The 22901-nt window shown below is 37.5% G+C and overlaps 1 protein-coding gene across 6 annotated transcripts in view; it reads left to right on the top strand.

Moving 5' to 3' along the window:
- The window catches only part of CDK19 (cyclin dependent kinase 19), a 162614-nt gene that overhangs the window by 19129 nt on the left and 120584 nt on the right, over positions 1-22901 (top strand). For 3 of the 6 annotated variants that reach the window (XM_023650926.2, XM_023650923.2, XM_070225408.1), the window contains exon 2: positions 10851-10912. The exons of the other annotated variants lie outside the window; for them this stretch is intronic. The gene's annotated coding sequence lies outside the window, so the exon portion shown is untranslated. The remainder of the gene's footprint in view (positions 1-10850; positions 10913-22901) is intronic. 6 annotated transcript variants of the gene reach the window in all.

The following is a 22901-nucleotide window of genomic DNA, read 5'->3' as shown; positions in this document are numbered from 1 at the left end:
CCATCTAGAGATGATTACTCAATATTTTGGTGCATTTCCTTCCTGACGTCTTTTCATCCATTTGTGATGTGTACACAAACACACATACTCACTTTAAAAAAATTACAAAAGTAGGATCATCCTACATATGTAGTTTTAATCTATTCTTTTTTAATTTGGATGCTGTATGTGGTTATTTGTCTGTGTTAGTAAATATGGATCCATATAATCATTTTGAACTGCTTTATGATATTCCATTGTCTGACTATATTTTACTATGATTAATCCCCTATTGATGAACATTTAGTTGTTTCTAGTTTTTTTACTGTAGTAAATAATGCTTAGTATATTTGCCCACTTGTCTGATTATCTCTTTAGAATAAAGTCTTAGAAGCAGAACTGTTGGATCATGGGGCATGCCCATTTTAAAGTTAGGAACATATTGCCATACTCTTTTCCGAGTAGGTTGAACCAACTTATACTTTTGCCAGCAGGGCACAGGGCTGCCCCTTCTTCCTCATCCTTGCCCACACTGGCTGTCTGTCTGCTTGTCTAAACTGATAGGCAGACAACACTTTGCCTTTATTTATATTATTGTTATTATTTTATTACCAGGGAGGTTGACTGTCTCCATTTGTGTATTGGCTGTTTGTATTCATCTTTTGGGTACTTTGCATTCACTTCCTTTGTCCTTTTTTCAACAGGCAGCGTTGAATGGCAATTAAGATTGGGCTTTGAAGTTGTATTACCTGGATTCATAATCCCAGATATACCACTTATTAGCTGTGTGACTTGGGCAAAGTAACTCTGTGTCTTAGTTTCCTCACCTGTAAAATGGGGTTAATAGTAGTACTCACCTCATTGGTTTGTTGTGAGGATGATGTGACATGTGAAGTGCTTGCAACTGAGGCTGGCAGGTAACAAGCACTCCTATTACTGTTAATCTTTTCACACTTGTGTGTTTCTATAGGATAAATTCCTATTAGGGTAGGAGTGTTTAAAAATAGATACTACCAAATTGCTGTAAGAAGTTGTTCCTTTTGCACTAAAAACTGCATAATAACACTTTTTAGTATCATATCAGTTTTATGATTGTGTCCAAGCTCTTTGTTTCAATGATCTGTTTCTATATTCATCTGTATTCTTGAGACACCAAGATTCATGTATAAAATTGTAGTATTTCTGACTTTTGATTATAAAATATTTAAAACATACAGAAAATTTCAAACATATGTATGATCACCTGTATATCCACTGTCTAAATAAAGAGTTAGCATATTTTTTTTTTCTGTAAAGGGCCAGATATTTTCTGTGTTTCTGTAAAGGGCCAGTAAATATTTTAGGCTTTGGAGGCCGTATCGTCTGTCACAACTACTCAGTTCAGTAGTTGTGGTGAGAAAGCAGCCATAGACAAGTGAATGAATGGGCAAGGCAGTGTTCCAGTAAAAGTTCATTTACAAGAATAGCAGCTGGATTTGGCCCGGGCTGTAGTTTGCCATCCCCAGATCCAGATTAAACAGTTAAAAGGTTCCCGTATTGGCTTTCTCTGTAAATGTGTTTGTATATACGTATGTATTTTTTCTGAACCAATTAAAAGTACAATCATCATGTTACTATACCCTTTACTATTTCAGCATGCATCTCCTAAAAATAAACACATTCTCTTGCATAATCATGGTACCATTATTACAGCTAAGAACATTATAATTTTATTCTTTTTAATGGAACCAAGTTTATTTTATATAACGCAGCACAAAAAATATGAAAATCGTTAGATTTGCTCCTCCACCATGGTAACCTGTTGAACTGTCTTTATCCTCTTCCCTCTTTCCCTATCTTTTTCTTGATTTATTTCTTTAGGTGGAGATCTGTATTGGGTAATGCTGTTTGCTGATTTCATTTGACCCAATTACACAATCAAATGAAAGGAATGTTTTGATCTTTTTCATGTTTGGTTTGTATTTTTAAAAATCTGGGTTTTGTTTCTTTATTTTATATGATTTGAGAGAGTTATGTGTAATTTATAATCAAAAGAAGAGAGCTCATTAAGTTACGTATAGTCTCTGTAATTTCCATCTGTTTGTACTTGTTACGTAGTAGAAGAAAATGAAGTAAGGTAAACCCAATTATGTGCTTTTGAAAAGTGCCCAACTTTTGAATTTTCATGCTAAAAGGAGGAGGAAAAGTAATATGGATATTCCTAGTATTTTCAAATTTGTCCTTATTATGCTTTTACTTGATAGGAAAATGTATAACACTTCAGATAAAGCTATTCCACTCTGTGAAAAGTTGTGCTGTGAATTTATCTAGGGTCGTTGCCCCATTTTTCTCTACTCTCTTCCATCCCCTACCCAAATTTAGCATTCTGCATTGTGCCTCCTCCTGTGTCATCTCTTAGGCTGTGGATGGAAAGTGTCATCTTATTTTATCCTTTTAAAGACGTCAGTTTCCCTGATTAGAAGGAAAGAATTTAGTGTGTTGGTGTGACTGTGGGACTGTAGGCTATGGTTAGGAATAGTGTGCTGCAAGAGGAGATAAACAAGACTTCATTCTTTTCACATTAATGACTTATAAGTATTAGTGGGTGGCAGGTTGATTATTCGGAATAGACTCAAGATTATTGCAACATCTCTATTCTACACAGAGGAAGCAAAATATATAAAATTGTGTTATAAAGAAACACAACTGCAGGTAATTCAGGATGGCTGGAGTAAGTACTTGGGAGGGAGGTTGGACATACATTTGAGAAAGGCAGAGCACGATCATTGTGTGCCTGGCTAAAGAATTTGGCCTTTAACCTGATGGAGAAGTGGAGTAATAGATTCCAAATGGGGTAGATTCTGCGAGTTCCCAAAATGGAAACAGTAAATTTTTTTCTGATTGTAAAAGAAACCACATGCTTGTTGTAAAATGCAAACAAGTAATGCAAAAATGTAGGCATTCACTAGAGAGAACCACTGCCAGCAGTTTGGTGTGTAGCCTCATGGAGGCGAATTTCATCATCAGTTTTGCAGCAGTGTAGATGGTGGAAAGGGCAAGAGGCGAATGAGAGTGGAAGTAGGAGGCCATTAGGGAGGTCCCGGTGAGAAATGATGAGGACCTGTTTCTTAGTAGCAGCTGTGGAGGTAGAAAAGAGGCAAGGCTGTGGGGAAAGTTTGAGGGATATTTAGGAGATAGGATTCAGTGACCAGCTGGATGAGTGGGATGAAGGACCCCAGAAAAGTGGCCAGGATGATAGTTGAGTGGATTTCCCAGAACCTGGGACCAAATTGTGGGGTTATTTGAGGTGGCATAAAAAGGAAAAGTAGCAGTTTTACCAACTGCGTAATTCCAGAGTGGAAAGTGTTTCCTTTGCTCTCATTTTCTTCCTGTTTCCAGGCTTATTTAGAAGTGGAGGGTGTAAGTAAGAATTCAATTCTGTTATGACAGATAAGAGCTATTATTTCATGCCCTTTTCACTTACTAATTATGCTTCTCCCTGGAATCAGTTAAGGATAGCAGGTTCCTTTGAGAAGCTGCTTCTGTTTTGGCGTGTAACTGTAGCATTAGCTTTTATATTTCACAAAGTTCTTAGAATCTCTAAATGTTTATTCTGAGGAATTGGGATCAGAGTAGGGTGAGGGAGGCACTTGGGCAAGTTATTGGCAGAGGTTCTTTGACTCGAATTAAGGGCTGATTGGGTCTCTGGTAGGATCTGCTTTCACCAGGTTCTGCTGTGTTTCTCATCATTGGGAACAGGGCTATAGAATTTACAGGCTGAAACCTCTGGGGTTATCTTCGTAGTAATTTAGTATTGGCATAGACTCACACATTGAAGGGTCCTCAATATCCAGGTAACTAAAAGATGATTGGTTGGGGGGCCGGCCTGGTGGTACAGTGGTTAAGTTCACATGTTCCAATTCGGCGGCCTAGGGTTTGCCGGTTTGGATCCCGGGTGTGGACATGGCACCGAATGGCAAACCATGCTGTGGTAGGCGTCCCACATATAAAGTAGAGGAAGATGGGCATGGATGTTGGCTCAGGGCCAGCCTTCTTCAGCAAAAAGAGGAGGATTGGCAGCACTTAGCTCAGGGCTAATCTTCCTCAAATAAAAAAAAAAAGAAAGAAAGATGATTGGTTGGTTAATGGCTGGAGTTTTGGGACTAAGCCATCTGTTCCCAGGTAAGAGACTTAGGTCACTAATGTCAACCTCTCTTGCTTTCAGATAGGATTAAACATGAACTTTCATATGGATAAAGATTTCTGAATTTTAAAATATTCCCATAGAAGGAAATTTCATACTCTTTTGGTTTTTCATCTTTGCACTGAACAATCCTCACTGTTGGGACATTTTTTATGCCATGCCTTGTGCCACATTTCAGGGCACTTCTTGTTTAGCTTTATGTTATATCCTTTCATGAACCTCTTATAAAGAGTTGCTCGAATATACATGCACTGTCACCATAATACATTTCTTTTGGGGTTTGAGAAGATCTGGGCAAGGATTATTGAATCACAACAATCATGCTGTTAAATTAATTTTTTTCCCTAGAGTTACTTTCTTGTTTAGACTCTTATTATTATGATTGTTATTAACCTTTTAATGGATGTAGTTACTCATCTGAGGCATTATTCCAAGTATTATGTGGTGATAAATAGGCTTTTCCTTAGGGTCACTGATTGGGATTATATAACAGATACACTGAATTTAGGAGAGGCATTGTCCCCTGCAATGGTTTCTCCTATTTATACTGGAGAGAATTGAAGAAGATTGTAATGAGAAAGATATATTCTCAAGTTTTGTTGCCGGGCTTTATTTATTTGTTAAAACTTATTTCAGAAAGTTTGAATCTCGGTTCTATCAATTGTGCTCTTTAAAGTAAGTTTTTTTCTCATCATTTAAAAAGTGGCTTCCTTGCATCCAGCCAAAATGTTGTAAATAATGAGGAAGCATATGGAAGCTTAGTTAACTGGTGAGTTATTTACTAGCATCTTTCTCTTGGCTCCTATATTTTATGTTTCTGTCTAAGAATTTAAGAGCTAACAAGTAATGGACAACAGTTGTTAGAGGCAGACATTTCTGAGCTCAGATCCTAGCTGTTTAACTTTCACAAACTCTACTTCTCAGCCTTTAAAATGAGGTTAAAACTATCTCACAGAACTTTTATGAGGCTTAATTGAGATAATGTATGTAAAGAACCTGATACAGTGCTACATGGTGGATACTGAAAGACACTGGTTCCTTCTATCTTCTCTAAAAACAAACTTGAGCTGATAAAAAATGGAAAATTAAAATCTCTTTTTCTGAAAAGTTTCATTTTTCCTTTAAAAATTAAAAACAAATCTAAATGCCATCTCCTCTGAGCTTTCTCATCTCACAGAGATAGGGATAGAGATACTCATAGTATCTTGGGACTTTTTCAAAGAGCTCATTATTCTGTGTTTTAACTGCCTAGTACAATGCTTGGCACATAAATGATCCTCCATAAATATTTCTTGTAGGGATGCAAGCAAAGAGAGAAAATGTTCTTTATTGCCTTCTTCTCTTGAACACCTCAAAAGTTGTACTGAAAAAAAAAAAGATTTATTTATCCCCTGAGAATACTTGGTTTGTTTTGGAAGAGAAATGATATTTTATAGTTAAGGAAATTAATTATTACCAACTGGCTTAACATCCTGATGTCTTTTGAAATATTCCTTGATACTAGAGTTGTTGTGATTTGAAATGAAGGCAACAGTGTGCTTTTTAAGTGTTTGAGAGTATGAAATTTTTGAAGTGTTTAAGAATGACCGTTTCTCTGAACTTCATTCATTCTGCCAACATTTACTGAATTCTACTGTGTGCTCTGGACCCTGTGCTAAGGGCTATGGAAAGCCGAAGAATTACCGATGGTCTCTATCCTTCGGACTTTCACTTTAGTGACAACAGCAGACAAGAAAACCAAAATTACATTATAATTGAAAAGGTCTATAGCACCTGCATAGAAAAGGTAAATACACAGGAAGATTGTCGATTCATATTTGGTTCATGAGTATGTTGTCTGTGCCTGTGTATATAGTGGGTGCAGCAGGAAAGCTTTTGGGAGGAGTTGAGACTTGAAGGATGGATGGAGAAAGATTCAGGAGAAGGACATTCCACGCAGCTTCTGCAAAAACAAGGTGGTGTGAGAAGCCTACAAGTGGTTCTTTTCTTTTCTTTTTTTCACTGTAAGAGAAAAGTTTTAATATACCCTTCACAGTAAATGATACAACCATACACTTGTGAATCTTTGGGATTTTGACAATTTGGATGACACAGTTAGTAAAATTGATATAATGGCCTAGACAGAATACCATATCCTGAATGCAGAATACTTTTTCTCACTTTTTTGTTAAACATCCGTCACTATACATAGTTATAGTTTTTTTCCTTGTGATGAGAAATTTTAAGATCTATCTCTTAGTAACTATCAGAGATGCAATACAGTATTATTAACTACAGTCACCATCCTACAAGTAGTTCTTTATGGCTGGACTTCAAGGCTAAGCTAAAGCTGAAGAAATAAGCAGAGGCCCAAGAAATTATGAAAGGGCCTATGTGCCAAGATAAGGATTTTGACAGTTATGATTTGCATTTTAGAACAATCACTGATAGCAGCATAAATGTGGGTCCATTAGTTAGATTTAGATTTGCCTAGAATACAAAACAAGTGGTCTCACCAAAGTAGAGGTATATTTCTCACACTGAAGTCCAGGCTTTATATGATGACTCTAGGATCATCAAGGACCTAACATCCCTCTGTCTGCTTTACTGTCCTTTGGCATAGTTTCTGTTACCTCATGGTCCAGAATGACTGCTGGAGTGCTATCCATCATGTCCAAGTTACAGACACACTCTCAGCTGAGTCAGTCCCTTTAAGTAGCTTTCCTGGAAGTCCCATCCAATGACTTCCACTTCTAGCTCATTGACCAGTCCTAGCAGCAAGGAAGACTAGAAAATATACACTTCTACGTGGGTACATGCTGCCCAGAATAAAACTAGGGTCTGTTACTAAAGAAGAAAAGAGAAATGGGTGTATGGTAGGCAGCCAGTAGTGTCTGCCACAAAGAAGTTTGAGAATGGAGGGAGGGAGACCAATTTAGTACAACACCTATCTCTTACAGAGAGATTTGGTTGATAGTCTTGAAATGCAAGAATGTAACTCTTTGGTAACTCTGATTAGAGAAGCTGTTTGGCTGGGAAATCTGGAGAATTGAAACTGTTATTTTGATACCAAACTGTGTATGTTCTTGAAGCAAAAATTATTCTTTAATTATTTTATTATTTATTTATGTATTTTTTTTTGTTGAGGAAGATTGGTCCTGAGCTAAGATCTATTGCTAGCCTTCCTCTTTTTTTGCTTGAGGAAGATTAGTCTGAGCTAACACCTGTGCCAGTCTTCCTCTATTTTGTATGTGGGATGCCTCCACAGGATGGCTGACGAGTGGAGTAGGTTCACGCCCAGGATCCAAACCCAAGAACTTGGGCCGCTAAAGCAGAATGCACAGAACTTTAACTACTTGGCCATGGGGCCATCCCCTGCTTTAATTATTTTACCCTTTGAGTTTAAAAAAAAGTCTTTTCAATTAAACTTTTAGTAAAATAAAATATTTCAGTAATAAAGAGGATTAACATTGGTAAGAATGACATTGATAGGAATTATTATTATTATTTTTTTAACATTTTGTTTTTCCTTTTTCTCCCCACAGCCCCCCGGTACATAGTTGTGTATTTTTAGTTGTGGGTCCTTCTAGTTGTGGCATGTGGGATGCCGCCTCAGCATGGCTTGATGAGCGGTGCCATGTCCGTGCCCAGGATTTGAACCCGTGAAACCCGGGGCTGCCGAAGCAGAGCACTCGAACTTAACCACTCGGCCACAGGGCTGGCCCTGCGGAATTACTTTTTTAAGAAAAGTCTATACTATGATTTTTTTCAACCATGTAACAATATACATTAAAAAGGGATTTGCAGTGGTTTCTGGAAGATGAAATAATAGATTTTAGTTTTCTTCTTTATACATCCCTTGTTAGATTTTGTACACTTAGCACATTTTAATTTTTAAAAAAGATTGTATTAAAATACATTTAAGATAAAAGTTACCATTTTAATCATTTTCAAGTGTACAGTTCAGTGGCACTAAGTACATTTATATTTTTGTGCTACCATCACCTCCATGTGTCCATGGAACTCTTTTCATCTTGCAAAACTGAAACCTTGTATCTATTAAGGAATAACTCCTAATTTCTCCCCTTCCCCTAGCCCCTGGCAACTGCTACCCTACTTTCTATCTCTATGAATTTGACTACTCTAGGTACTGCATATAAATAGGATCATACAGTATTTGACCTTTTGTGACTACTTTACTTCATTTAATAGCCTCAAGTTTAATCCATGTTGTAGTATCTGGCAGAATTTCCTTCTTTTGTAAGGCTGAATAATATTCTACTGTTTGTGCACCACAATTTGTTTATCCGTTCATCCATTGGTGGAGACTTGAGTGACTTACAAGTCCTTTTGGCTATTACGAATAAAGCTGCTATGAACATGAGTGTACAGATATCTTTTTGAGAATCCCCACTTTCAATTCTTTTGGCTATATGCTCTGAAGTATATTGCTGGATAATATGATAATTCTATTTTTAATCTTTTGAGGGACTGCCAGACTGTTCTTTAGTCCTTTTTAGGCCTATGCTTGTTTTTAAAAATTTCTATTTTTTCTTTTAGTTTTATATTGTAAGTCTTTCCCATTTTTTTTACATATTTTGTACAATTATTTGAACTTTAAATTTTCTGAGAAAATGTTGCAAATGCTGAAGAATATACATAGCATGATTGAATACTTAAGATCATTTATAATTGTTTGGTTCCTTACATATAGATAAGTGCCACATCTGGCTATGTGTGTTGGGCAAGTTTCTTTTTTTTTTTTTTAAGATTTCTTTTTCTTTTTTTTTCTTTTTCCTTCTTCTCCCCAAAGCCCCTTAGTACATAGTTGTATATTTTAGTTGTGGGTCCTTCTAGTTGTGGCATATGGGACGCTGCCTCAGCATGGCTTGATGAGTGGTGCTATGTCTGTGCCCCGGGATCCGAACCTGCGAAACCCTGGACCATTGAAGCAGAGTGCATGAACTTAACCACTCGGCCGTGGGGCTGGACCTGGGCAAGTTTCTCAGTTTCTTCATCTGTAAAGTGAGGATAATAATAATACCCATCTCAGAGTTGTGAAGACCAAATTAGTAATATCTGTAGCTCTTGGAACTGTGCCTGGCACATCATACATCCTATTTAAGCCTTTGCTGCCAATATTGTTTTGTTGGGTGGGATCTTATTTCTTTGGCTTTTAGAAATATATGCAATATGCAAATAGTTACTGTCTCAGATCCTTACATGTCACAAGCACGGCCTTAGAGGAGGGTGCAGTCTGTAAGATTGTTTTGGAAATTGAGAAGATACATCTGAGGCAGATAGTGCTGGGCACATTGCTAAATCAGTAATATGATACAGCCATCTCTTGGGCACTGTGACCTTCTGGCTGCCGTTTAGCCCTGACACTCCTCTAGGTTGTTTTGGCCAGCTCAACATTTTTGCTTTGCTTTTTTGGGCTTCCTCCCCACACAGCTCCCCACATTCCTTCGCTTGGCACACTATAGTCCTGTATTTCTTACTTAACAACTTTAAATTAACAAATTGTTAATTTAAGTCAAATGCACTGATTTAAATTTTTGCAAATACAATGTTCTGTGATTTTTTAATACCTTATTTCATTTGATATTCAGTATAAATCTGCAAGATGGTGAAGGAGTCCTCACTGAACAAGTCCAGTTGTACTGAGAGATTAGGTGACCTGCCTGATGTCACAAAGCAATTAAGTAATTTCGCTGGAACTTGAACTCAAGCCACCTGACCGCAGGGCCAATGTTCTGTAATACTATATTTCTTTCTTGACATACCATCATGTTTTAAGATAATCCTTTGTTCCATCTTTCCTAATTATTTGATGATATTTTTAAGGATTTCTAAATGATACATAAAGATAACATGCTCCCTCTTTTAAATTTAATAGTTAGTAAAATTTATCTGATTCCTTTACTCCTATACCAGTTGCATTTTGTAGTCTTTTATCCCCATCATCAGAAGAGAATGAAATGAAATCTGAAATCTAAATATTTTACCTGATTAAATCCTAAATTTCTGACGTGAATATTTTCTGAAAAGCTTTTCATGTTCCGTTCTTATATTTACCTTAAAATATTGCAACAAGGTAGATTTCCCCCGTACTGCCTAGCTCATTTCAACATTAGTGTCAGACTTAAATTAAATCTTGGCATTAGAACATCTTTACATTTGTACTTTTCCTTTTTTCCCTCTGCCTTTGTCCTCTTCCAGGTCTGTTTCTAATTGTTTTTCTCCTCTGTTCTCAACAATCTCTGGTCCTAAGAAAGAACGTACCTTGAGTTGTAGGGACTGCCACACTCCATTTTGTGAAGTATATTTTTCTACTTAATTTCTTTTATATTCCTTATATATGTATATTGGCTCTCTCACATAATTTTAAAAATTAAATTGTTACTTTCAGCATATATGAATTCATACTTGGTTGCTCTTTTAGTATTTCCGATAGTGTAAATCACTTCTATTGGTGAGAATATAAATTAGTTAAGCCTCAACTTTTTTTTTCATATAAGTAGCTGCGTAATATATAATGAACTCTGAATGTATCAATATATTGTTGATTTGCTCATTTCAAATCTAAAATCTGATTTCCTTGGCAGATATGTAGACTTGTGATAGGCATTTGGCATTTTATGTTTTGGGCAGCGCAACTTTAAATCTACATAAACTTCTCTGCCTTTTGCCTCTGCTGTGTTCATAGATTCCAGGAGGCCTTCGTGTATGGACCTCAAGCGTTGGAGGTAGCAGACTTTTCAGCAGAAGGTAAAGCAGAGTGTTGCCTTCTGGTGTCATTGTGTGTGTGTGCTGGGGCGGGTATGTGACAGGTGAGAGCTTTTCACTGATGTCATCATAAACTAATTTATAATGATGCGTTAAATAATTCACTTTCACAAAATTTAAAACCAAGTTAATACATGTGTAATTTTATTCAGTATTAAAATCTATAAAAAAATAGAAATTTTAGTTAGAACTAAAGCCTCTAAATTTCACTCTCTCTGCTGTTAACTAAAGAGCAAGAATGATTAAGGAAAGAGAGCATTAGTGTAAAGTGTAGTATATACTCTTTCTCAGACCTAGCTTCACTATGATTTCTTCCTGGGAAGTTGTCTAAGTCATTATTCATATGTTCTGTTCTTCCATGCTGCTCTTTTTACTGAAATATTGCTTCACAATAAATGGGGAGGCAGCCTAGCCCATGACTCATGACTGGAGGATAGACATTCTTGGGATAGGTCCCCTGTGCCAAAAATGTTAGCTTCCAATATGCTAATTACCTCTCTCTTCAGAACTTGCTAATATGCTCTTCTCTCAAGTTAGTTCTTGTTTCAGTAGAGAAACAAACACATCCCACATACTTGTAAAATATGTTTTTATAGAGACCTTCTTAATGAGTTACTTTTTAAGAAAATAATGTGATTTTTTTTTGCTGGGTGATGCTTCTTGATGTTTTTTAAAAATAGAGATATTTTGCCATTTATGTGCCGGATACTATAGACATTACTTCTGTCAATTTATGAAACCATTTATGAACTTTCTTCAGATGATACTTGAATAGAAGGGGTTTTTTTCTTTATTTTTTAAAGATCTAGTGCGGCTAACAATGTTGTGCTCTTAGACATAAAGTTAATAACGTGGCTAATTTTAAATAGAGTCCAAATGGAAGTTAGAGGAATGGTTTTCTTATGTCTTCTGGAAATTATATTGTTTTGATATTAAGTAAGTGGCTGCACATTATACCTTATATTTAGGATGTACACCTTATGTGAAGTTAAGGTGGTACATACTTAGTAAATTTCTACTCTGCCCACCACAGGATTACTTGGTTTTACAATCAACCTAGTTTCACTATTTCTTTCACTTTTCCTCCTATTCAGAGAAGCTGCATTTCTTAACTAGAGGAGATAGATAAGTTTCCGGCTATTTGTTGAGGTTGGCTACAATTTTACCTCTTAAGCCCTTTCTCTTCTCTTTTACATTTTTTGGTGGCCATTTGGGGGATATTTTCTATTTACCAATAATAGATTAGAAGTGATTTCTTGAAGGCCTTTTCATGCTTCATGTTCAGGCTGGTTGGCTGTTTTCACCACTGTTGAATTATGCAGTCTTACGTGTCTTTAGCTCATCTGACTGATAACACATTTTGTTACAAATTGAGACTCTCAATAGATTATCCTAAACATTAGTATAAAACATGTAAAGTACTGCTCATATCAAGGCATAGGAAGACACCTCCCCAGGTGCTTACCCCCCAACTTCCTTGAGAGAAATGTGATGAAATGGATGATTATAAAAGTATTTTTTCAAAAATAATTGCCTTTGTTTTTTCGAGCATTTTAGGTTTACAGAGAAATTGAGTGGAAAGTAAGGAGAGTTCCCATATACTCCCTTACCACCTCCCCACCCCACCTCCCTGTGATTAACATCTTGCTTTAGTGTGGTACATTCGCTACAATTGATGAACCAATATTGTTACATTATGGTTAACTAAAATCCGTAGTTTACCTTAAGCTTCACTCTTTGTGTTGTATATTCCGTGGGTTTGACAAACGGACAATGATGTGTATCTACCATTACATTATCACACAGAATACTTTTACCACCCTAAACATCCCCTGTGCTCCATCCATTCATCCCTGCCTCCCTACCTCTGAGCTCCTGGCAACCACTGATCTTCTTCTGTCTCTATAGTTCTGAAATCTTTCCCAAAATGTCATAGTAGTAATCATACAGTATGTAACCTTTTTAGATTAGCTGCTTTCACCTAGTAATAAACATTTAAAGGGTTCCTCTATGCCTTTTCATGGCTTGATAGCTCATTTCTTTTTAGCACTAAATAACATTTTGTTGTTAGATGTACCACAGTTTATCCATTTACCGTCTGAAAGATATCTTGGTTGCTTGCAAGTTTTAGCAGTTATGAATAAAGCTGCTATAAACATTCATGTGCAGATTTTTGTGTGGCCATAAGTTATCAATTCGTTTGGGTAAATACCGAAGAGTGCAATTGCTGGATAGTATTAGGTAAGAGTATGTTTAGTTTTGTAAGAAACTGCCAAACTGTCTTCCAAAGTGACTATACCCTTTTGCATTCCCACCAGCAATAAGTGAGCTTTCCTATTGCTCCACATCCTTGTTAGCATTTGTTGTTGTCACTGTTCTGGGCTTTAGCCATTCCAATAGGTGTGTAGTGGTATCTTGATGTTTTAATTTGCAACCCTCTAGTGACGTATGAGGTTGAGCATCTTTTCATATGCTTATTTGTCATTTGCATATTTTCTTTGGTGAGGTGTCTGTTCAAATCTTTTGCCCATTTTTTAATTGGGTCATTTGTTCTGTTATTATTGAGCTTTACCAATATTAAATTGTATATTTTGGGTACCAGTCCTTTAACAAATAGTGTTTTGCAAATATTTTCTCCTAGTCTGTGGCTTGTCTTTTTATTCTATTAAAAATGTCTCATGCAGAGCAGAAGTTTTTAATTTTAGTCAAGTCCAACTTACCAATTTTTCTTTAATCAATTGTGTTTTGATATTGTATCTAAAAGTCATCTCCAAACCTAAGGTCATCTAGATTTTCTGCTATGTTATCTTCTAGAAGTTTTATAGTTTTGCGTTTTACATTTAGATCTGTGTTCCGTTTTTAAGATTTTATTTTTCCTTCTTCTCCCCAAAGCCCCCGGTACATGGTTGTATATTTTTAGTTGTGGGTCCTTCTAGGTGTGGCATGTGGGATGCCACCTCAGTGTGGCTTGATGAGTGGTGCCATGTCCGTGCCCAGGATCAGAGCTGGTGAACCACTGGGCCGCTGAAGTGGAGCATGCGAACTTGGCCACGGGGCCAGCCCCGTGTGTTCCTTTTTGAGTTAATTTTTGTGAAGGGTGTAAGGTCTGTGTCTAGATTAATTTGTTTCACATGGATGTCCATTTGTTCTAGCACCATTTGTTGAAAGACTATTTTTTCTCCAGTGCTGTCCTTTGCTCCTTTGTCAAAGATTAGTTGACTATATTTATGTGGATCTATTTCTGGACTCTCTATTCTGTTGCATTGATCTATTTGCCTGTTCTTTCATATTTCCCTGTTGATTGCTGTAGCTTTATAAAAAGTCTTGAAGTAAGGTAATGTCAGTTTTCTGTCTTTTTCTTCTCCTTCAATATTGTATTAGCTATTCTGTATCTTTTGCTTTTCCATATCAACTTGAGAGTCATTTTGCCAATGTCCACACAATAGCTGGCTGGGATTTTGATTGGGATTGTGTTGAATCTGTAGCTTAAATTGGGAAAAACTGACATCTTGACGATATTGGGTCTTCTTAGCCATATACGTGGAATCTCTCTCCCTTTATTTAGATCTTTTTTGATTTCTTTCCTCAGTTTTGTAGTTTTCCTTGTATAGACCATGTACGTGTTTTGTTAGATTTATACTTAAGTATTTCATTTTTTTTGGTGCTGATGTAAATGTTATTGTGTTTTTAATTTCCAGTTCCAGCTTTTCATTGCTGGTATATAAGAAAGCAATTGGCTTTTGTATGTTAACCTTGTATCCTGCAACCTTACTATAATCGTTTATTTGTTCCAGTTTTTTTGTTGATTCTTTAGGATTTTAAAGACAATCATGTCATCTGTGAACAAATACAGTTTTATTTCTTTCTTAGCAGTCTGTCTACTTTTTCTTTTCTTTTTTTATTATGTTAGCCAGGACCTCCAGTATGATATTGAATAGGATTGGTGAAAGCAGATGTCCTTGCCTTTGTTCCTGATCTTAGTGGGGAAACCATCTAGTTTCTCTTCATGAAGTGTGATAATCTCAGTAGATTATCCTAATCAGTAGTATAAAGGATATAACGTACTACTCATATCAGGTCATAGGAGGACTCCTTCCTCCTCCCCTCAGTCCCTTCCTCTCACCTAAATTTCTATGAGAAAGAGGATTAAATTGATGATTATAAAAATATTTTAAATGATGAGATTTGGGCAGTTTTTCATATACCTTATTTAGCAACTGTGCATATTACTTAGTTCCTCTCCTCTCTTGTGAACTTTCATAGGGCAAAGATTATACCTCAGTATATTATAGCAACCTTTGTAGTGTCCAATATGCATGACATTAGACATAACTATTTGTTGAATGAAAAACTTAATTCTAGACTCTTACTGTAAACTTCTGTCTTATAAGAAAAGGCAGATAACCAATAACATCAGTCCTCTAATTAATTAATCAATCCATCAAATATTTTATTGTAAGTTGCAAGGTATTATGGTAGCTAAAAGACACACATGATAATGATACCTCTTCTCAAGAGACTTATCCATGTAGGAAATGTTAATTTCAAATCTCATGTTCTATTTTTGCTGATATGTATTTGCCGAAAACTCTTATTCCTGTGTCTTTTCCTAAGCATTCTAATTGAAATGTCTATTCACGAAATTCTTTCATATTCTTTTTTTTCTTGTTTGAGGAAGATTAGCCCTGAACTAACTACTGCCAATCCTCTACTTTTTGCTGAGGAAGACTGACCCTGAGCTAATATTCATGCCCATCTTCCTCTACTTTATATGTGGGACGCCTACCACAGCATGGCTTTTGCCAAGCGGTGCCACGTCCTCACCCGGGATCCGAGCTGGCGAACCCCAGTCTGCCGAGAAGCTGAACGTGTGAACTTAACCGCTGCACCACTGGGCTGGCCCCTCTTTCATGTTCTTTAAAGAAAAGTTTACAATTTTGATGCAGGAACTAATATTTATTGAGCCTCTTGGTGCAAATAATCCATAATCAACTTATAAACCAAAATTGGGGTGAGTTTATTATATGAGCCAGTTTTGAGGACTATAGCCCGGGAGAAATAACCTTCACTAAGGAAGGAAGCACTCTGAAGAAGTGGGGTGTACAGAGTGGTTATATACCATCTTGGAACAAGGAACGTACATCACATATGACAGGAATATCCTCTTATTACAGTCACGAGATGCTTTGCTAGCACAGAAGGTCAGTGGTCAGCAGGTCAGTGGTCACGAGATAAGCACAGTAGGTCAGTAATTAACCCTTAGGTTCAGGGAAGAAATGCTTATCTTTAAAGAAATGCTGATATGGAGGGTGGGGGCACGCATCCCTATCTTAAAGGGCCTCATTCTTGGCTTTGGGACACTAAATGTTAAAAGCAGATGTACAATGGATACTCAACAGGCCACATCAGGCCTTTCTAGAAAGACAGGGTCAGGCAGAGTTAGTTTTAAACCAAATGGCTTCCTTGTATACTCCAATATATCTTAGTGCTTTTCATTTATTTATCAAACCTGTAGTGGGTGCTGGATGTTGTGCTAGATACTTTACATATGTGATCTCATTTTTCGTAGAACAACTGTGAAATGTTGGTAGTATTATTCCCAATTTACAGATGCAGAAACTGGTAAGAAGGCTATGAATAACTTATTGGCTGTGTGCCTTGGTGTAATAGGTGTATGATTCCGTACCCTGAGCTCTTTACATCACACACTGCGGAAAAGTTACCATCAAAATGGTATATGAGGAATGTCATGTGTATAGTACAGAGGTGTGCTTAGTGAATACAGGGAAGAGAGCTTTGACTTCAGGCTGGAGTGTTCACAGAATTTCTGGAAAGCTTGACCTTGTTTGATGGATAGGAAGAATAAGGCAAAAGAAAGATCAAGGAGCTCAGTCAGTGTGGAAAAGACTGAGGGTGAAAAACAGCAAGTATTTTGTGATTTGACAGTATAATGTAAAAATATAATAAAAATTTCTACTGTACCAGTAAAATGCAATACAACAAATTTTACCTTTTATTTTAAACAAGAACTCCTCTCTTCCACTTTTCTCTTAAAATAATTTCTCCTAGATTTGCTTATTAAGTGTTGAGTATAAGAGTGGATCACAGGACCCATTGCATAACTCCCCCATCATCAGTCATGGAGCTCATCTTTGTCTGGGTTAGAGCAATCAGTGCAGCAAGTACAGAGGAAGCAAAAGCCTGGGGAAAGGGGCCAGCCCCATGGCCAGTTGGTTAGGTTCATGCCCTCTGTTTCGGCGGCCCAGGGTTTTGCTGGCTTGGATCGTAGGCGCAGACCTGGCACTGCTCATCAAGCCATGCTGAGGTGGTGTCCCACATAGCACAACTAGAAGGGCCTACAACTAGGATATACAACTATGTATTGGGGGGCTTTGGGGAGAAAAAGGAGGAAAAAAACATGACGAATGGCAACAGATGTTAGCTCAGGTGGCCAATCTTTAAAAAAAATTAAAAAAAAAAAGCTTGGGGAAAAATGGAAGATCAAAGGAATTCTAAGAAAAGGATTTTCCTAAAATCAAGTATATTGTATTTATCCCTTCCCCATATTGCAGTTGGTAAAGTACCTCATAAATAGTCATTCATATGCTAAAAGCTGAGGAGTTGCAAAGGCCTATAAGGAGGCGTCATTGCTTTCAGTGAACTTAGTGTTTGGTTGGGAAGACCAAAGTATAATAATTGGAACCCACTTAGCAGTGTTAATTAAGCACCAAATTATAAAGTATACATTGTTAATACTGTGGGATTCTTTTCCTTAAATGATGTTCTTCAGAGTTCTGTTTCCTCTGCTATTCTCATGATTTCAATTTCTAAATACTTTCATGTCTCCATCTCTAGAGCACCTCTCCCTTCTAAGTTATAGGGTCATCCAATGCCTTTTGGACATCTTGACATTTAGACCACACCACAGTCCTCTCAACTTCAACTTATCTAAAACTTCCCCCGTTTGTTCTTTTTCACTCAGTGAATGGCACCACTATCATCCGCTTGTCCAAACCAGAGACTGAGAACCATTTTTGCTTTTCTTTCTCTTGTTTCTTAACCACATGTTCTATTGATACTGTTTCCTAATGTAGGGGAGGAAGACATTTCCTCTACTTATCCTGGGTTCTTCTGGCTGGACTACGAATTAAGTTGACATGAGACAGAATAACAGGAGAAAATCAAGCAAAGCCTTATAACATGTATACATGGGAGAGACCCAGAAAAACTGAGTAACTCACCAAAATGGCAGAGGTTCTCATCTTAAATACCCTCCCCAGCTAAAGGCAAAGGAGGGTGTTGGCAGTGGGGGGAGTCAGTTATGTGAGATTACCAGAAAAGCACAGTAAACAAGAGCAAGATAATTATGCAGATTTAACTTCTTGCCTTCTGCATTGATAAGAGTTTCTAGAGATAAAGTCATCCCCCCTTCTTCCTGGTACAGAGAGGGAGACATCTTTACAGATGGAGATTTCCCTTAAAAATGTAAATGTCTCTTACAAAGGGTAACTTCTACTTTTGAGTGTCTCTCATGTCTGCAGTTTTTAACAGTAACCAGTCCAAAATAATCCTCATGCCAAAGAGACATATCTTTGGGTGGCCAATTCCAATCCCCTACACTAATTATCTTTCAGATCCATCCATTTCTTTTTATTCCCTCTGCCACCATCCTAATTTAGACTGTAGTCATCTCTTACTTAAATTACTTCAGAGGCCTCTTAACTAGTCTCCCTATGCCTTCTTCACCTCCAAACTGTTCACAAAAACACAGATTGCTTAAAATCCTTTTTTTCTTAGGGTGAAATACAGTTTCTTTCATGTGGCTTACCTCTTCTGCTTGACCTGGTCCTGGCTCCTCCTTCTTCAGCTTTAACTTGCTTTTGCCTATTCTAGACTAGCCCTACTGGACTTCAAATGCATCATGGTCTTTTGCCTTTGAACCTTGAGACGTGCTATTCCCTTTTTCCAGAAGGGGAATAAGAAGAAATGCTGCAGTGATTAAACGCACAGTAGACTCTGGAGCCAGACTTTCTAGATACATGTGAATCCTGGATCTGCCACTTAACTAGCTATGTGATCTAGAGTGAGTTACTTAACTTCTCTGCTTTCAGTGTCCTCCTCGGAGGACATGGTAATGGGACCTCTGGGGATGGTAATAATACCTGCTTCACAGCATGTTGTGGGGATTAAAAGAGTTAATATAGTTGAAACTCTTAGAATGGTGCCTGCCTTGTACTAGGAGCTATGTAAATGTAGCTATTATTATAACTCTTTGTAAATGTGTTGTGGTACTGGGTGGTATTAATTTTTATATTTTAAAGATAATGGTAAAAAATACTGTTTTTCTCTCATAAGTTATGAGTTGATTGGCTCGTTCCTATTGGTACTTACCTTTGGTCTCCGATAGGCAGCAGCTTTATTTTCCTAACTTCTTGTTTTTCAGCTTTTTAGTGACTAGAATTTGATCTTAGGCTGACATTCTTATGAAATGGATCATTTGACAATATTAGGTTTACCTGAATTTTTATGCAGACTGAATCAGATCAACCTATATGGAAACTTTTAAAAGAAAATTAATTCTTAGTAGCTAATGGCTGACTTTTTGCTTTATGATTGATGTGCCATGTTGATTAAAGTTTCAAGTAAAGTCTTTTAAAGGAATTCACTTTTTTCCTTCTAGTGTATTTCAAAGATTGTGGATTATAATGGTTCAAATAGTTTGGGTTCCAGCAAGGATGCTTACTATATTAGGAAATAGACTCTCTGAAAGGAAGAACTCTTTTCTCTCTCTATTCACAACTCTACTTACACTCCACACTTCCCAGAACACTTCTGACACCAGATATGTGGGTTTTTTCCCATACTGACCAGTTTTCTGACACCACTTGGGTATCCTACAATTTAACTCAATTTTGACAGTAACTGCTCAGAGTTGGTACAGACCCCACAGGTTAAGGGCTCAGTCTCACAGACTGCCCCCTACTTCAGACGCCAATCACATGTGGTGGGTCCCTAAATTACCCACAACTTCTGTTTGACCTGCTACAAATCGGAGGTTCCTATGACACCCCCATGTTACTGCCCAAGAGGGAGGTCATCTGCCCATCGCAAGACATGCCAATAGTCAAGAAGCAAAGGGTAGGAGAGAAAGGTTTCTATTGTAGCTTGCTAGTGAGGGGGAAGACGGCTGACTAATGTCTGAAAGAACCATCTTACAGAACTAAGACTACAGGCCAGTTATATAGGTGGCTGGTCTCCAGGTGGGGCAGACATAGTTTCTGATAGTCTTTTGTTTTACTGGATATGCATCAGAGATCAGAGCAATGCCCTATACCCTGATCTTTCAGTTTTCATTGATGATGGCTGTCAGCATAGACTTTCTGCCTGGGGGTCAGCACACTCCTAAGGAAATCAAAAGAACAAAGTTATCAACTTACAGCAGCTAGCAGGGGCCATAAAATCCACAGAGCATATCTGTGTTAGTTATTCAGAGGTCATTCAAAGTTACAGTATGGTTTCTTTTCTACAATATGGCTTCCCTGTGTCAACCTTGTGTTGAGCTGGTATCATCCTTAGGCTCAATTATTTGCTAGAATGGCTCACAAAACTCAGGAAAAGTTTACTTACTACATTATTGGTTTATTACAAAGGATATGTTAAAGGATACAAATGAACAGCCAGATGAAGAATACATAGGGCTAGGTCTATGTCCGGAAGGGTCCTGAGCACAGGAGCTTTTGTCCTGATTGAGTTTTGGGGTGTGCTTCCCTCCCTGCAAGTGGATGTGTTCTAGTTCACCAACCCAGCAGCTCTCGGAACTCTACACTTTAGGCATTTTTATGGAGGCTTCATTATGTAAGCATGATTGGTTAAATTGTTGACCATTGGTGATTAATTCAACCTCCAGCCCCACTTTGGGGATGGGGGTGGCTGAAAGTTCTAATCACCTGGTTTGTTCCCCTGGCAACCAGCCCTCATCCAGTCGTTAGCTAGGGACTTTCCAAAAATCTCCTCATTAACATAAACTCAGATGTGGTTGAAAGGGGCTTTTTATGAATAACAAAACAGCTTCTTTCACTTTTATCCTGGAGCTATTCCAGGACCAAACCCAAATATCATAATAAAGATGTTCCTATGCTCTAATCATTTAAGAAATTATAAGGGTTTTAGGAGCTGTGACCCAGGAACCCTGGAGGAAGACCAAAATATATATTTCTTATATCACAATATCACTTTCTCTGTTATCAAAGTAATTAAGATCAGCTAGGAAAAATATGCAAAACCTAAATTTTATCAGACAATGATTCCTCAGTGGTCTAGGTTTGGTAGACCCTTCAGTAGTATGGTGAAAAGCATGTATATTTAAATTTTAAGTGTTGATTTTGACCACTTGAATATTAATTTCTTTTGAGTATTTGTTTTTCACTGATACTTATGAGTTGAGATGATTTCATGAAGACTGAAATCTGAAAATGTACCTAAGGAGCAGATTGTTGATCCAGTTTTGTCTGATCTGACAGTGCTAGATTTGAGAATGACAAAACATTTATATTTTTCTCCTTCCTTCCTAAAAGGAGATGGTTGCTTTCTGGTGAATTTTTGGATATGATTACTTTTCCAATAAAATATTGGTATTTGATTATTACTGTCATTTTAGTTTTATTTTCCAGAATACTTTATTTATTTATTTATTTATTTTTGAGGAAGATTAGCCCTGAGCTAACTACTGCCAATCCTCCTCTTTGTGCTGAGGAAGACTGGCCCTGAGCTAACATCTATGCCCATCTTCCTCTACTTTATATGTGGGACACCTGTCACAGCGCGGCTTTTGCCAAGCTGTGCCATGTCCATACCCAGGATTCGAACTGGCAAACCCTGGGCCACCGAGAAGGGGGACATGCGAACTTAACCGCTGCGCCACCAGACCAGCCCCCAGAATACTTTATTTTTATCTTTAGAATATACATTTTTAAAAGAGAATTTTCCACATTTTCTATTCTGCAAATATTTAAGTTGATCAAGACTAATAAACAGATTTATTTCAATGCAACAAATGTTTAGTTTCTACTATTTGCAAGGCACTTTGTTGGCTCCCAAGGAGTATACCGAAATGAGTAAGATAGTCAATTTCCTTCCTCATTTGGAGTTGGGGGAAAAAACCATGAGTCAATTATAAGTAATTGTAATAACAAAAGAGAGTATGGTACTGTAGGGGAGGAAGAGAGTTCCCCTACCCTCTCTAGGTCCTTCTGGCTTGGTTACGAATTAAATTCACAAGAGACAAAATAACAGGAGAAAATCAAACAAAGCTTTATAACATGTATACATGGGAGAGACCCAGGACAACTGAGTAACTCGCCAAAATGGCTCAGCTGCCAGCTTAAATATCATCTTCACCTAAAGACAAAGGAGGATGTTGGGGTAGTGGTTTAGGACTTCAAGGGGGTGGAAGGCAATTTACATGGAGATGGAAATGCAAATGGACCAACTACAGACAATGTGACCTGAGAGATACGTTTTACGTTACACTACAGTAATCCTTATGGTGTTAGCTCCTTCCTGGAACAGGCCTTTCTATTTTAGATTCTTTTAGGCAGTTGTGTGTGTGTGTGGGGGGTGGTCAAAGTTTCTTTCAGAGTCTTTTGTTCTTAAAAATAATCAAGCCAGAGAGAGACATTTTGGGGTGGCCAATTCCGATCCCCCATAAGACCATCCTTGAGAGAGCTTTGAACCGAGTGCTTGCTCTACTGGTGCTGCTCTTGCAAAACACCAGCAGCTGTCAAATGTGATAAACTCTTTTCCATTCTCTCCTGTTTGCCTTGGCTTCTGTCTTTGATGCTTTTGCCCACCTACCTTTTGGCCCTGAGCTAATCCTTGTTGCCAATCTTCTTTTTGCTTGAGGAAGATTGTCTCTGAGCTAACATCCATGCTAGTCTTCTATATTGTATGTGGGACACTGCCACAGCATGTC

Source organism: Equus caballus, chromosome 10, assembly GCF_041296265.1.
Source record: "Equus caballus isolate H_3958 breed thoroughbred chromosome 10, TB-T2T, whole genome shotgun sequence".
NCBI classification, from domain to species: Eukaryota; Metazoa; Chordata; class Mammalia; order Perissodactyla; family Equidae; genus Equus; species Equus caballus.
The sequence above is the reverse complement of the archived record's forward strand: the minus strand, read 5'-3'. Positions and strand labels throughout refer to the sequence as shown.